At 43.0% G+C, this 12,428-nt stretch overlaps 1 protein-coding gene across 2 annotated transcripts in view; it reads right to left on the minus strand.

Annotated features, from left to right (window-relative positions):
- Positions 1-12,428, minus strand: part of LOC115154454 (plexin domain-containing protein 2) — a 168,601-nt gene that overhangs the window by 115,811 nt on the left and 40,362 nt on the right. The gene's annotated exons all lie outside the window — the stretch shown is intronic.

Below are 12,428 nucleotides of genomic sequence, written 5' to 3' on the forward strand. Positions count from 1 at the left end.
GCTGTAGTTCGTTGTTGCTGATTGGGAGTCATACATAGGCAGCCTGTTTTTCCTTTGGGGTTTGTGGGTGATTGTTTTCTGTGTAGAGTTAATCCTGACAGGACTGTTTGGCCGTCGTTTCTTTTCGTGTTTCGTTTGTAGTGTTCTTTCATTTATTAAAATTCCCAATGATGAACACATCCTCCGCTGCACCTTGGTCTCTTTCTGACGACGGCCGTTACATAGACACACCAGAGGCCCATAGTCACACCTAGTACCTGGAGTTGTTCCTGAACATGTGACCTGACCAGGACCACGACAAACTCTGGTCAGGAAAAAGTCTGGGCCCGAGTTATAGCTGGTTAGGTCATGTGTTGAGAAAAATCCCAGGGCCAATTGTCATACCTTATCATCCCTAATGCACTGAGGTGGTATACTGCAGACATAAGTTGTGGTAGACATAAGTTGTGGTGTTTTTAGACACAGACACTTGAGTACAGTTCTAGACTGCTGTGCTGACTGACTGCTTTCTCTCTGCAGATGGCAGTTGGTTCCAGCACGCGCACACACACACGACATACGGCAGATTATCACTTCAATGTGTTCTAGAGCCTAGCCCAGGTTTGTCCTTTTAATCACTTTCCCAACTAAAATGTAAGTTCCCAGACCTGACGTTGGTTCTAAGCCTGCCTGACCGTTAAGGTCATTCCAGCTATGCTAATGAGTTTAGCTGTATAAACACACAACAAACCGCAGTTTTTGTCTCTCTCTCTGTCTCTGTCTCTCTCTCACTCTCACTCTCTCTCTCTCTCGTGACAGAGGTGCTTGGGTTTCTCTCTCTCTCTCTGCTCCTCTCTCTCTCTCTTTGTCTTCCTCATCTCTCCCCGCCTCCTCTCTCCCCTCCATCCTCTCTGGACTCTCTCTCTGGGCCCCAGATAGACCAGCAGTGTTCCCCAGGAGAGCAGGAGTAGGGAGGTGGGACCTGAGGAGAGCAGGAGTAGGGAGGTGGGACCCCAGGAGAGCTGGAGTAGGGAGGTGGGACCCCAGGAGAGCAGGAGTAGGGAGGTGGGACCTGAGGAGAGCAGGAGAGCAGGAGTAGGGAGGTGGGACCCCAGGAGAGCTGGAGTAGGGAGGTGGGACCCCAGGAGAGCAGGAGTAGGGAGGTGGGACCCCAGGAGAGCAGGAGTAGGGAGGTGGGACCCCAGGAGAGCAGGAGTAGGGAGGTGGGAGTGCTAGTGCTAATGCACACAAAGTGGATGCTGACAGATTCACTCTAATGAGCATCCACAGAACAAACAGCCCAGAGACCAGTTGCTGCAAAGACAAGAACAGGGAGACTAACTAACTCTTTCTCACACGCTGTCACGGGTACTTAGGGCAGGAGGAAGGAGTAGAGTCAAATGCAGGAGATATCGTCCAGTAGCTCGAAGTTTATTCACACCCAAACACTAGGTGATCAAAAGGCACTGGGAGTGCACAATACCCAAAAGGGAAACAGGTAATCCACAAAGGGAAAATCACGCACGGGGCGCAGCCCGGCGAGAAAATAAATCCTCCAATATAAAAACGATAGAGAAGACACGGCCACAGCGTAAACCCGCTGACAAACAAACAATCCCGCACAACACACAACCCCAAAGGAACAAACTAAATACCCCCCCACTAATGACAGAAATGACAACAGGTGCGGACCTAGACAGACAAAACACAATGAACAAAGAAACACAGATCGGCGGCAGCTAGTAGACCGGCGACGACGACTGCCGAGCGCCGCCCGGCCGAGGAGGGGCACCATTTTCTGTGGATACTGTGACACGCGCACACACACCCACACAAACAGGCACACACTTGCAGGAAGAACTGCAAGAATTCCAAAGTTAGTGCTGAGAACACTACACAGAGCATAAGTCCAAATGTACTGTAATATACAGTACCAGTCAAGTTTGGACACACCTACTCATTCAAGGGTTTCTCTTTTTTTTTTACTTTCTTCATTGTCGAAATAAGTGAAGACATCAAAACTATGAAATAACACAAAATAACACATACGGAATCATGTAGTAACCAAAAAAAGTGTTAAGAAGGAAGAAATTCCACAAATTAACTTTTAACAAGGCACACCTGTTAATTGAAATGCATTCCAGGTGACTACCTCATGAAGCTGGTTGAGAGAATGCCAAGAGTGTGCAAAGCTGTCATCAAGGCAAAGGGTGGCTACTTTGTATTTTCATTTATTTAACACTTTTTTGGTTACTACATGATTCCATATGTGTTATTTCATAGTTTTAATGTCTAAACTATTATTCTACAATGTATAAAATAGTAAAAATAAAGAAAATCCCTTGAATGAGTAGGTGTGTCCAACCATTTGACTAGTACTGTACATGTCCTGGTTAACCGTATATTGACCCCTGTAATCATAATCATGTCAAACCACAGGTCACACTATCAATAAAGTTAGACAAATCTTTCCAGAAGTGCTTTAAAGGAATTCAGATGCTGATCATGTTGCTAAAACACTCCTCTCATTATGGAGTCTAGTCAGCGATGTCTGTTTGGAGCACGTAGCATGCTACTATTTGCTATGCAGATCTCAATGATGTTGTTCTTAGGTGTCTAACACTGCTCCTGTAGCCAAGCGTTCACTCACCTCTTCCTCTCTTGCTCTCAGGCCCCCACTCTCCATCTGTCTCTCACTGTCGCCTCCAACCAACTCAAGTTCATTAGCTACGTCTACCTAGACAATGGATGCTCGCGAGATTCCCTGTCATCCAGCACTGTATATTACGATCCAAAAGGAACACATACATTATTTTTTACCCACCAAAGGATCTTTGTTAGACACGTCAATGTATATGGTGGAAAGTTAGCAAAAGAGAATACTTCTGTTACATGATAAGGTTGGACCCAGGTGCAGAGAAGAGACCAGACAAGGAATCAGTGGTTAAGGATAAACATAATACTTTTCTGAGATATGGTAGCCGCATGAACACAGTTCACTTGAAAAAACAACAAACACTAAGTCTCGAAAACTCACTCAGGAAATGAACGCACACTGTAAACAATTCAAGCTTCTGCAAAGGACCAAAGAAAACACACCTATTTTAGCAGGGACACAATCAAGAAATAATAAGACACACCTGAGTCCAATAAAAGTCTCTAGGGTGGTCTCAGCCGCCCTCTGGTGCCAGGAGGAACCATGACAACTTCAGAATACACCATGGCTGGACAATAGATACCCTGAACAAATGTGTTGTATTTTTCACAGAATCTCTCTCTCTGAGTCACCATGAAGAAAAAACACCTGCGCTGTGGTCTGTTCATCACTCTCTCTGTAATGGCTCATTACTTCTCCCAACTGATTTAGGGTTTGAGAACTCTCATTGTCAAGGAAAGACTTGCTCTGTGTTAGCCATTTCAGAGGGGAGAGTACGGACTCCTGAGGAACACCACAAATACATTCGCAGCAGAACGAGGCTTCACCCTGGATGAGTGTGTTCCTTTAGCTTTTGTGTGAGAGGAAATCTTTCCCCTCCGTTCCTCTTTCACTCCCACTGAATACCCCGCATACCTTCACTGTGACTCTCAAGAGCGGCTCTTCTCGCCCGATTCACGCCTGTCAACACGACTAACCCACAAATGCCAGAAGAACTGTCATTCGTTTTAACCTACGGCTTTCAAGGACATTTAGGAGATCATAAAATCACTGTGTAAAGGCGTTGTCTGTCCCCCTTCTTTTCATTCTGTTTGGATATTTGGGTCCTTCTGGTTGACCCCTTTCTCTGGGTGTATATCTGACTCAATGGCACTGACAGGACACTTCCGTACAAGGCTGGCTGATACTGGAGAGAGGAGTGCTGTGTGTGTGTGTGTATATATGTGTGTGAGTGTGTGATGGAATAGTGCATGTTGGAGGGAAGCCTTTTGGCATAAAGGCTCCATTGGTTTCCTAAGCTGTGTATAACTCTCTTTTTCAGGGGTGTTTTTTCCACCCTTCTCCCACTGAAAGCTGCTTCATCAATGTAGCAGGAGCCCCTGCCAAGCACCCTGGAGACAACACCCTGGGGCCCTAGGGTGTCCACAGAAACCCTGGACATATAAGCACCTATCTGAGGTGGGGCTGAGAAGCCATAGAGATCCTATAAGACACTATAAGACAAGGTCTACTGATGTACCTAAAACTCAGTGCTGTTTCATTTATTAGATTGTATTTAACCAGGAAGAAACCAGCCTGATCGTGTGAGCACAGCGGTCAGTCTGCTTGACCAGGCTATCAGGAAATATCATTGAGGTCAGAAAACCCAAAGGTGTGTCCCCTGGGATCTCCCACAGTTCAGTTTGTGCTTTCCTCTGAAAACTATTTCGAAGAAAACAGCAAAAGGCAAACATCTAGTCAGAGAAATCGCACGTAATTGGTTGCACACAATGTGAAATCATTAGAAATGAACGAGGTTCCAAATATTATGATTCCAATTTAATGGGAGTAAATTACAATTATTTCTATGATCGTTCCAGCGGGTTCCCCTCATTAGTGATCCTTCAGTGGGTGGTAATGTCAGAAGTGCTCTGTCATGATGCACAGACACAGCTGGGGGCCTGGGAAATGTCAGCAAATAACCTCAGCCTTGAGCCGCAAAGTTAGAAACACGAGCCAGAAAAGCCAGAAAAGTCGATGATGTAAAAAGCAAAATGGCACCGCAAACAACCTTCCCCCTACAGTTCCTTCCCCCAATTGGTCCTCTTTAATGTTTCTGAGCACAACGGGAGAGCCGGGTGATCGCGCTGGATGACATGCTTGAGTAGTCAAGGTCTACTTGACATATTAATCTTAATTAATCTCCTGAAGATGAAAACAAACAGTGAGCTTGGCCCTTATGGCTGGGTCAGGGAGTGAGAGAAAGGGGAGCGAGGGAGAGAGAGATGGAAAGGCCAGCGTGACGGGGAGAAAATGCCCCCAAAATAAAAAAGGACAGAGCTTTTCTGTCCAACTAACTGAGGGAGAAGAGAGTGACAGAAAGTTTTGAAGTATTCTGTGAGTATGGGTTCTGAAGTCTAACTCTCCTCATGGGTCTGTCTGGCATCGCTCATCCAGGATATCGATTCACAAGATCAACACTATACTACAGGCCAGAAATCCATAAAACACATCAGTAAAACCAGCGTGGCACAGAGTGCAGACACTGCCGTTGCTTGGTAGAAAACGAATACTAGATAAAGGTAAATAATTACATTGAAGACAAAAGCAGTGGGTGACTGCTTGGATGTTTATTTCCAAAGAATGAGATGGGGAGGGAGGAGAGGAAAGATGAACACTACCTTCATTTTCTGTCAGTCAATGACAGCAGCAAACAGCAAAAAATAGCCTCTGTGTCAAGAGAACTTGAACCTTCTCAGATATGTCCACAGGTCCAGATGGGGTGTCAGACAGAAAGGTTTGACCTGCTGCTCTTACACAAGTCAGAGCAGACCCTATCACCTGATGAGAATATACAGGGTTATCCAAGTACAGTGCTGAGCGATTAACCAATATTCTTGTTATTTTTTGGTTTTTAAACAACTAATTGACCAATGGTTCAATTATTTGAATTCCATTTCCTATGGGTTTTTTTCTGCACAGTTTCTCTAGAGATAAAATCAGATCCAGCCTCAACTGCAATGTTGTAGGGAGCTGTAGTTTCCAACAGGCCAATATTTTACATAGTTTAGCACATAAAACGTTGTAATTAACTACAATGACCATAATCCCATGCGCAGCTACTTATCCGGTCTGTGTTTCTTTTACGCCTGCCACCGAAGAGACAAGAATGCACATCTTGATGGGATATAGCGAGCAGCTGTTGCTTTGCGAGGCATTTCTACCTGAAAATACATAATCAAAATGATTAATAGTTGGTATTCAGCAGTCATAAAAGTATGCCTTAATTACTTTGAAGAACTACAAAATAGTAATTTTTTAATAGTATTGGCAGCAGCTCTATAGAGATGAGATGATGACTTGGGATGAAATAATAAAAATGAAATGAATGTAATATACACAACAAATTAAATATTTTATTAAAGTACTGTAATTTGAATGAATGATGGTTAATAAGTGATAAGCAGTAACGGACATTCCCTACTATCATGGGAATATTTATTCATTGTTTTATTCTGTGCTGTTACAGCATTCAACACCAAAAATCGAAAAACCGTGATTATTTTTTAAATAATCCTAACCGAAACAACCTCAAAATCACTAATAGCTCAGCGCTACCCAAGTGCAATGGGCAGGGGTATGGACATACTGACACATAGTGAGGGAAACAGCAAGAGAAGAAAACAGAGGGAAAACATAGAATGCGTCCAAAATAGCAAGCTATCCCTATATATGTAGTGCACTACTTTTGAACAGAGCTCCATGGGCCCTGGTCAAAAGTAGTGCACTATATGGAATAGAGTGCCATTGGGGATGAATTCATAGATAGAAAAACCTTCCAGGAGAATACTTAGCAGCCATGGTCAATCTAAACAGAGGGAGTAGAAAGCAGAGAGAGGATTTGACGTATGTGCTCATAAAGACAGTTTTAGTGAAAATGGCTGACCTGATTTCACATCAAATATGACATGATAGATGAGGTACAGGGGCTGTTACAGCTCCTTCACAGACTTACTCTGTACTCTCTCTGATAAAACTCTTCACAACCAACTCTCAGTTAATTTCATCAGTTACAGCTGATATTATGCAGAAAGGGTAATGCGTTGATTATAATTATACTACTGGCTTTGATTATAATGTATATGAATCTTACAGTAGTTCAGACTAGCCATAGTGTATGTTCTTTGAGAGAGTAATTGTTTTATGCTGTAGACGCGTCTGATTTGTTTGTTCTAGAAGGTGTGGAGACAAAAAGAGAATAGAAAATACATGAAAGCCATGCATGCACCTTCCAGCCTCTGTAATTATACAGAAGAAAGTGTGCTGTTCTCTCTACCTGTTTCAACATGTCCTTATTACCCCAGAGAGAAGACAAATTAGAACCTGTAAATCGTAACCTATTCTCTATGTAGTGCACCACTTTTGACCAGGGCCCACATAGAATAGAAAATAGTAGTGCATACACAGTCAGGTCCATAATTATTGGCACCCTTGATAAAGATGAGCAAAAAATACTATAAAATAAATAATACAAATACTGAGCAATAATGATCAAAAGGAGATGATTGTGGAATACAGGAAAAAGAGGACCGAGCACGCCCCCATTCTCATCGATGGGGCTGTAGTGGAGCAGGTTGAGAGCGTCAAGTTCCTTGGCGTCCACATCAACAACAAACTAACATGGTCCAAGCACACCAAGACAGTCGTGAAGAGGGCACGACAAAACCTATTCCCCCTCAGGAGACTGAAAAGATTTGGCATGGGTCCTCAGATGCTCAAAATATTTTACAGCTGCACCATCGAGAGCATTCTGACGGGTTGCATCACTGCCTGGTATGGCAACTGCTTGGCCTCCGACCGCAAGGCACTACAGAGGGTAGTGCGTACGGCCCAGTGCACCACCGGGGCCAAGCTTCCTGCCATGCAGGACCTCTATACCAGGCGGTGTCAGAGGAAGGCCCTAAAAATCATCAAAGACTCCAGCCACCCTAGTCATAGACTGTTCTCTCTGCTACCGCTTGGCAAGCAGTACCGGAGCGCCAAGTCTAGGTCCAAGAGGCTTCTAAACAATTTCTACCCCTAAGCCATAAGACTCCTGAACAGCTAATCACATGTCTACCCAAATGTTTTTACTGCTCTCTTGAGTTACTTGATGTGGAATAGAGTTCTATGTAGTCAGAGAGAGAGCATAAGAAAGCCAGAAAGAACGAGTGAAAGAAAGAAGAAACAGATAAAGAGAGAAGGATGAGGTGGAGAACAACAAATAAGTGTATTCCTGGGTATCATTACTGTTCAGTTTGAGTGACAAGAGGGCTTGTGGATTTCCACATTCTGGTCAAGCATCCATATATTTTATTTAACCTTTATTTCACTAGGCAAGTCAGTTAAAAACAAATTCTTATTTACAATGACAGCCTACCAAAAGGCAAAAGGCCTCCTGCGGGGACGGGGGCGTGGATTAAAAAATTAAATATAAATATAGGACAAAACACACATCATGACAAGAGAGACAACACAACACTGCATAAAGAGAGACCTAGACAACAACATAGCAAGGCAGCAACACATGACAACACAGCATGGTAGCAACACAACATGACAACAACATGGTAGCAACACAAAATGGTACAAACATTATTGGGCACAAACAACAGCACAAAGGGCAAGCAGGTAGAGACAACAATACATCACACAAAGCAGCCACAACTGTCAGTCATTTTCCATAATTGAGTCTTTGAATGAAGAGATTGAGATAAAACTGTCCAGTTTGGGTGTTTGTTGCAGCTCGTTCCAGTCGCTATCTGCAGTGAACTAAAAAGACGAGCGACCCAGGGATGTGTGTGCTTTGGGGACCTTTAACAGAATGTGACTTTGCAGAACAGGTGTTGTATGTGGAGGATGAGGGCTGCAGTAGATATCTCAGAGGGATTTATAAAGAAGCATCAACCAATGGGCCTTGCGACGGGTACACAGAGATGACCAGTTTACAGAGGAGTATAGAGTGCAGTGATGTGTCCTATAAGGGGCATTGGTGGCAAATCTGATGGCCGAATGGTAAAGAACATCTAGCCGCTTGAGAGCACCCTTACCTGTCGATCTATAAATTACGTCTCTGTAATCTAGCATGGGTAGGATGGTCATCTGAATCAGGGTTAGTTTAGCACCTGGGGTGAAAGAGGAGCGATTACGATAGAGGAGACCAAGTCTAGATTTAACTTTAGCCTGCAGCTTTGATATGTGCTGAGAGAAGGACAGTGCACCATCTAGCCATACTCCCAAGTACTTGTATGAGGTGACTACCTCAAGCTCTAAACCCTCAGAGGTAGTAATTATACAAACCGCAGAAGTAGTAATTCTTACCAAACCGCATAACCTTTGTTTTGGAGGTGTTCAGAAAAAGGTTATGGGTAGAGAAGCTTGTTGGACACTAAGAAAGCTTTGTTGTAGAGCATTTAACACAAAATCCGGAGAGTGGCCAGCTGCATATAAGACTGTATCATCTGCATATAAATAGATGGAGTGCTGCTGCGTCTGGCTCATTTTGAGTGATAGAGTACAGGACAGAGTACTGGTTGTGTGTGTGTGTGTGTGTGTGTGTGTGTGTGTGTGTGTGTGTGTGTGTGTGTGTGTGTGTGTGTGTGTGTGTGTGTGTGTGTGTGTGTGTGCGACAGAGTGCTGGTTCTCATTCCACATTTTTAGGTAAGGAGGTAATGTACAGGTCTGGGGCACTTGAATAATTCTACCATGAGAGAGAACAGGTCTGGCAAGCAACGTATAAGTAAGAATTACACACCAACTGTAAAACACTACACCACATCGCTATTCGCTACAGTATAATGAGCACACGTAGTGTTTTTGTAATTCGCTGCTGACAAAGCAAGACAAACATTGTTACGGAATCTTTTCACACTTTTCACATAAAAGGACTACATCTCTCATCTGAGTGACCTCACTCTTCTCTTCTCAAATATTGCTCCCTCAGAGGTCTTGCTCAGCAGAGCCCAAAATTGAAAGTGGTCAAAGCTGTAGCAGTGAATGGACTGGGTTAGGATGTACAAAAAGCCCTGAGTTCCATTCAGACACGCCACTTCACACACAATACCAGTTCCTTCATCCCCTAAGCTTTCACCTATGTGTGTGTGTGTGTCTGTGTGTGTGCATGTGTGTGCGAGTCTGCGTATGATAGTGTGTATGTGGGTCCGTGTATTAATGTGTGTTTGGGTACGCATGCATTTCTTCTGCTTCTCACACAATATTTCTCCTGCTTCTTCTGCTTTTCCCATCACTGTGAGATGTTGTGGGAACTAAGATCACATTTTCCCATCACTGATGGAAGTTACGTAAACTAAGATAAGGATCATTAGAGTAAGAGAACAGGTAGGGACAGATTCTATCAACCTGAGAACCAGTGATGGACTCTGTTCCCACGTCTCTACAGCACAGGAGTTGGAACAGCACCATGAGCCCAACCTTTTCATTACCATCCATTGTTAGAGTTTGAAAACAAAACTGTTGAGAAGTTGAGTTTGATATGTTATCATAGTGGCATGTCTAATTATTAAATGAAAAACTGTTGGTATATTGATGTTTGGTCATGTGTGTGTGTGTGCTTGTGTGTGTCTGTGTCTGTGTGTGTATGTGTATCTGGTGATTGACTGTCTCTGTGTGTTTTGCCAGTGGTTCTTCTTTCTCTGAGGGGATATAAAGGCCCTGTGAGGGCCCTTGGACTTTCAAGAAGCAAATTGTAATTTGCCAAATCATCATGAAGATGCAAAATGCATCATATGATGCAAAACACATCATCAAGAAAATCCTATACTTGACTGCTGTCATGCAAAATCTTTTGGGACTATATCAACAGTGGAATGATGAAAACAATTTGAAAACATAGTTGAGTGGTATTTTCCTTTAATTAGACAGCTTCTATCTCTCTGTAAGCCATGGAGCTCTCAGTAGCTAACCCAGAGTGACAGACAGACACACAGAGAGCCAGCTTATACCAAGCATACAGCTAAGGGGTTATCCTGGATCAAGCAAGGCTTCTGCCTCTTAAATCCCACAGTGTTTATTCGGGGTTGTCTCTTCCCTTTTCACATTCAATACTAATAGATTTTGTTTTTATGGGTTCTTCTCTCTTGCTGCCAGTGGGCGACCTGTTCCATTTTTACAAAGACACCTGGTCAAGATTCTACTAATGAAATTCCTCATAATCTGTTTAATTAAGTTTAGACGATGAAGGGATAAGCTAAGCTAGCTAAAATAGACACAAGCATCAAGTATTTCCAAACACTGTGTCCAGAATGTGGAGAGTTCCAGAACAAACCAACAAATGCACGGGCACACACACAAACACACAGACACGCAGTATGGATAAGTCTCCCTGGTCAAGCACCCAAACCAGTCTTTGGTGGAATCTGTTGACGAACTGTGATAGAATGCCACATCCCACTCACATGGAGTCTATAATTGCATCCAGTTCAGTCACTCTCCAAACAAAGCTGAACATTGTCAATAGCAAAGCAGCAACGTCTTCCTGGGAACTTTACAGTATGAGACACCAGTCAATGAATGAACTTTAGAAAAACAGTAGAGACCAGGTCCGATAGGAAACTGTAAAAGTGCCTTTTGTTTCACAGAAAGACTTAATATAATATCATGCATTATAAGCAGATGCTTTTATCCGAAGCGACTTACAGTCATACATTTTCCCAGCAGGAATCAAAGCAACGATCCTGGTGTTGCAAGAGCCATGCTCTACCGACTGAGCCACACAGGACCATACTAAACCATACTGACAAACATATCACCGTGCTTCTCTTCAATGTGAGACAGCAAGAAATGGGCCCTGTCCATATCTGCATTGTCGTTTGAATAATACATCGATTTTCTAATGACTCCTTGACTCACTCACAGTAAAAGGTTAATTCAACTTAAATACAAAGCTCTCCTGTTTCCACCATCTCGAATTAATGTTCCAAACAGAGAAAAATGTATTTTCAGGTTCACGTCACGAACTAAACAAGCCCTTGAGCATGCTTCAAACCGACATCAGCCTCATTCAGTCTGCAATTTATGCAAATCCCCATTTTCACTTAGTGTGCACATTTTCCTGTAATTGGAATGCCAACATTAAAGGGCAACTCCACCACTTTTCAACCTCATTTCATTATCTCCATCACAATATCAGTGTCAACATATGTGAAAACTTTGCATTTCTAAGTTTTGTAGAAAGAATACTGTTAAAAAAATTATACCCGATGACATCATCAGATTTGTACAAAATCACTGTGTTTTACCTTTCTTCTTATCTTTTTAACCGCAGATCATAGAAACTCTGTTTTCACATAAGTAGGCATTGGTTTGGTGCTGGAGATGATGAATGGGAGGTTGAAAAGTGGCGTAATTGCCCTTTAATAAAGGCAGCGCTGTAGATAAATTAAAATTGCCTATGTTGCTAAGGATAGTACAAGACTAACCAGGAATCACAATTGGCTATATCTTACTGACTGGCGGTCTCCATTATGTTGCAAGATAAATGTACACATACATGTTAATCAATCATTTCATCCACACTGCTCGCGCGTGAACGAGCGTTTGCAATGCCGAATGCTAAAATGGAACTTGAATATCTATAAAAGTTCTGCCTCTCCCATCTCCCATCTCCTTTTCACGAAGCTACAATACAACGTGCTTGCTTGAAAGACGAACGAGGAGGCATTAATCAAAGAAAACAAACTAAAAACCAACTAGGTTTCCCTTTTTATCTTTCGATTAATTGTCCGAGTAGAGAAACGCATGATTTTTTGTATAACCC

This window comes from Salmo trutta, chromosome 2 (assembly GCF_901001165.1).
Source record: "Salmo trutta chromosome 2, fSalTru1.1, whole genome shotgun sequence".
Taxonomy (NCBI): Eukaryota; Metazoa; Chordata; class Actinopteri; order Salmoniformes; family Salmonidae; genus Salmo; species Salmo trutta.